Source organism: Stegodyphus dumicola, chromosome X2 (genome assembly GCF_044657685.1).
Source record: "Stegodyphus dumicola isolate Sdum_Otavi_A_Nest chromosome X2, ASM4465768v1".
NCBI lineage: Eukaryota > Metazoa > Arthropoda > Arachnida > Araneae > Eresidae > Stegodyphus > Stegodyphus dumicola.
This window is the reverse complement of record NC_140781.1, coordinates 96,511,441-96,516,482: the sequence shown is the minus strand read 5'-3', so window position 1 is coordinate 96,516,482 and position 5,042 is coordinate 96,511,441. Positions and strand designations below refer to the sequence as shown.

The 5,042-nt window shown below is 31.3% G+C and overlaps 1 long non-coding RNA gene across 1 annotated transcript; it reads right to left on the bottom strand.

Annotated features, from left to right (window-relative positions):
- Nucleotides 1-749: 749 nt before the first annotated feature.
- On the bottom strand, nucleotides 750-4,066 carry LOC146992832 (uncharacterized). The gene is made up of 3 exons (XR_015038935.1): nucleotides 2,932-4,066; nucleotides 1,478-1,555; nucleotides 750-1,249 (listed from the first exon to the last, which is right to left on the bottom strand). It is a non-coding gene; the product is annotated as an uncharacterized LOC146992832 (long non-coding RNA).
- Between the last annotated feature and the right edge of the window lie 976 nt (nucleotides 4,067-5,042).

The following is a 5,042-nucleotide window of genomic DNA, read 5'->3' as shown; positions in this document are numbered from 1 at the left end:
TGCAATATTAGTCAGTACTTTGTGTGCCGGAGGTTTCACATGAAGGGCCTCTACACCTGAGTATAAAATGCTCGTGTTCCAGTAAACACTGAATTCAGAGGGGCAAGAATAAATCTTTCATGGTGGATAACTCAGTTACCAAATGGCTTTCTAAGGTTCTATTCAAGCCGTTGTATAAATGTCATAATTCCCAACAACATTTAACAACGCTTTGTAGTCAGACCTTGCTATGTCACAAAAACTAGTTTGGGCATTAAGCTTGAAGTTTTCAACTTTGTGCCTACTTGATATAAGAGTCGGCCGATCAGAGCATATACATAAAACCTATTGAGGTTAAGCTGTAGACACATACATGCATGCACAAATTTAGCTTCTCTAACTGGCTATGGCTTAGACCCTCTCTCGCAGGTGTGAATGGAACTCCCACATTTTGTGCCTTATGATTATGCGTCTATGACATTTATACCATCATGTGAACGGAGCCTTAGGATGGCATACTAAGAAGATGCACTGTCTTGTGGGGATAAGCAATTTATACTCCTAAGCCTAAAAAAAAAACTTGGAAAAAAAAGATCACGACTTAAATTTGTCTAATTGCTCTAATTTGAGGCACATTACGAGAGGAAAGCAAAGGTAGTAATCAGAATTATTTAAAAAATTTTATCCTTATATTTTTCTTAAAAATTCTGTAAAATAATAAAATTTTTGGTTTTCCTCAATAAATATATATGGAAAAAATAATAGCCACATAATCACAGATTTCATTTTGTTATATTTTATTAACAAAATTTAAATTATTAAAAATCTCTTTCATGAAGGGAACATAAAACATCATGAAAACAATGAAAAAGAAGCAATATTTAAAAAAGATAGTAGGCTTATTGATGAGGCTCCCATCAAAAGAATCAAACCCCAAAATATTTTCATTTGCTTCAGTGTCCCGTCTGAAAATTTCACTGATTTCAATGAATATATTTAAAAAAAAATCTTTTATTTTCAAGTTCTTTCATGCAAAACGTCCAAATTTGGTACAAATCAAATTCATCCCCCTCTTTTTGATAGCTACAATATTATATTTAACAGTTTTAATAGCTATCAGTATGTAAACAACATAATGTAACACCATAAAAGAAAAACATAAATGATGACATTTTAATTTTGGCATAGAGAAATACATATTTACCCCAAAAGAGAGCTTGTATTTCTACCTTCTACGTCAGAGTCAATAACTGAAATGTCCAGATCAGAACTGAGAAGAAAAGAACCATAATTAGTTTAATTAAGATACAATAACACACCGATCAAGTATTAATTTGAGAGTCAAGCAACAAAAATCAGCATCATATTTTGAAATATTCACTATTTGAAAATATAACGCTGATTTTGATTCTAAATTAATACATAATTAGTTAACCATAATTAAGTAACTGTAATATCATGCACAGCTAATATCTATTTTAAAAATAAACCAACTTACCTCAGGAAAGCCTGGTTTGTCTTAGGAACATTAGCTGTAACTTCTGGCGTAGAAAAGTCAAATTTTTCACTTCCGGACCTAAGAATGAAAGAAATAAACTGCTATAACATAATTAAAAAAAAAAAAAAAACATGAATAAATAAATAACACATAACAAATTTAAGCATTAAGCTATGTATGACTACCACCATCTCAGACAGTGCGTCAGATATTGGTGTATACTGTTTCGCCATACCCTGTGTAGCTATTATATCATGCTGTATAACCACAGTTTAGAAAAATTACAAAATGTGTTATTTATATCTATCTAAAATGGTACATTACTACATGATTTGTAAGAATAAATTAGAGGGCTCTGCGAATGAAATTCCTTCCAATTAAAAAATGTAGGAATAAAGAAAATGCAGGAATTGCAAATGCAGAAATGAAAAAGGGATTATATTTTTTGTACAGAATCCAGATGACATATTTTTCAACATTTTAGAAATTTCAATATTAATTTTAGGGGCATAAAATATTAGTCCCCTAAAAGCAGAATATAGTTTTTAAATGTTCAGATAATCTTCCTATGAGAAGAATTCCTTTGAGAAGTACACATCTGAACCACAATTAAAAAACATGTACAAGAACAGAGCTGAGGACTTCTGTTTGCAGAAAGTCTGTCACATAACATATGAAAAGTTTCTTATTGGTAGATTTTTGATCAGACAGATATTTTATTGTTATACAGAGAAAGCATTCACTCCCTTTATACTGGAGATAATTCAATTTGGACAACTGCAAAAAGGCTAAGCAAGCCTGAGCGTTTTGGTCCCATTCTTGGCACTAGTTTGGTTTATGCTCAAAATACACAGCAGATATTTTCTAATTACCTGCATCCCAATATCAATTCAATTCAGCTTTTGGTGGAATTTACCATTTGTGACATATTTTTCAAAAACTACACTTCACAACATGCATACATGACAAATACACAGAACCATAAATAAACAAGCAATAATATATATTTATATATAAATTTTACTAAATGATCATAAAATGTTCCAACGCTAAAAGAAAGTTTTAACATCCAAGTAAATGACATAATAAAAAAAAGCAAGTTGAACAGCGAGCACATGAATAAATGTGCATACACCTGTAAAAATATACCATAGGTAACTGACAAAGCATTTCGTAGCAAACATATGACTATAAAATTTCCAATAATACATGTAATGATGGTGAATTCAATTTAGATCGCAAGAACATGCTCATACTTTTGAAAAGATTCAATTATTTCAGCAATTCCTTGTGAATTGGAATTTACCCTTTCAATATTTCCCAACAATTTAGTGTGAATGGAGGAATAAATTGTTATAACAGAATTGAACAATTATTAGCATCCCCTCATACACACACATACTAAAAAAAAAAAAAAAAAAAAAAAAAAAAAAAAAAAAAAAAAAAAAACTTACTTTGTAAAAAAAATCATCCGGGCAATGATTCATTCTCCTTTGACACAGATGCAGTTGTATCAATAATTTCTGACCTTCAATAAAAAAAATACGCATATTTTACTTCGGAATTAACTTACTACGAAATCATAAACACGGGGTAGTCGATATAAAGAATAAATTATTTCTCACCTTTCGAAAACATCCGCTTGTTCGGAATCTTCCACATCTCGGGAATTTAATTTCATATTTTTTTCTTGAGTTCGACGTTTACGCTGAATTCTGGATCTTTTATTAAAACCAGGATGTTTTTTCGGTCGTCCTTGATATTTTCGCAAATTTTTTGCAAACTGACCACAGTACAAATAAATGTAAACAAAACGAGTGCGGAATAGCAATGCAATAGGGTTGCCGTAAACGTCATTCTGCTGACAGCTGACAATGTTTAGTGAAAACTGTGTATAAAGGAATATATGAAACGCTTCTAAATATTATTTAGAAAAAAATATGATTTATAACTGATATCAAAATCAATTACTTCGTGAATTTTTGCAGAAATAAGATTACAATGTTAAATTTTAACTCGTAGCGCCATCTATTGATGGCTTTCCAAACTACACATTAAAATTACGTATTTCAAACTAATTTTTTTAAAATATAATATTTAAGTAAATTTCATTTCAAACCTGATTCTAACATTTTGATTCGAAAACTGACCTGTTGCTTTATATTTCTGCCAAATTTCACGCAACATAGTTTCTTAATTAGCGATTCTGCGTGTAAAAAAATTTTTAGTATTGTAATGCTGCTGTAGTAGACCACCTTAATGTTAACACAAGCACATACAGAAGCTAAAGCATAACTAAAGAACAAGAGGATCATGGGATAAATTAATATCACGTGATTAACATAGTTGACGTGTTTGACGCCTGTGTGTCTTGACATTTTAGGGTTGCCAGAAATGAGTTAGAAAACATTTTATTTATTTATTCTCAAATGCTTGATTAATTTACAAAACATTTTACGCCGATTTCCGTACGGCAGGCGGTAGCGAGAGCGAAGGTTGTTAACACTAAACTCAGTAATAGAAAGGGTTGTTAATAGTTCACCAGCAAGAGCATAATTTGCAAGTAATAATTATCAGTTACAAAGACGACGCCAATCTATAATAATAATGTTCAGAAAATGATTTGATAAAATAGGGATTTAATGATGGTTCTAATTGCAAGCGAGGACGTGTAATTAGTTAAAAAATCTTTAAAGTATTGACAAAAAAGCTACAGAAATTACTTAAATTCTTTTATTTAACTGAGGAATTTTATGCAAACTTAGATTCTAGTCTTATAGCATAGGACAGTCAGAATTTAATGTTCAGTAAGAAAACTTACTGAACATTATAATATTCTTATATATTCATCACTTTTTCAGTATCCACACATCTTTATACGTTCAAATGCCATATTTCAAAATCAAAGTTATTTATGAAATAAAACCTTATAAAATCTAATAAATCATTTGTGTATGCAAATTTTTAAATCTAACTCTCTTACATTAAATTATTTCTGTCTTTTAAATTACATCCCATTATTTATTTCAATTTAATTTATTAATGGGTTTGTACTGTGGGAAATATTATGTCATGATATTCCCCAATCCCCTACTGTGTGACGTATGCATTGCGTCAGCATGTGTTTCCCGCCTTCGGGAGAAGACGAGGATTAGCTGGCGAGCGGAGCAGACGTCGCTCGATCGCTCGTATACCATTTTCATTAATTGTAATCCTAATGTAATCTATATTTGTAAATAGTAATAAATGTGTGTTATCAATTATGGTCGTTGCCTTTCCACACATTTTGGGGGCTCGACCGTGCCTTTTATGCATGCGTTAATCGAACCCTAGACACCAGCAATCACTAAAGACGTTCAGAAAGCTAACAAAGGCAAGACGTGCCTTTATGACGATTTAATATTCTTCTTCAAGCCAGACGACGTATGCGACTGAAGACGTGGATTTATGACGATTTAATATTCTTCAAGCTGGACGACATATGTGAATGATGTTACATGCTACTTGTCCGTACTTCTGATTTTGGACGTTAAATGGAAATTCGATTTTGGATTACATTGGATTG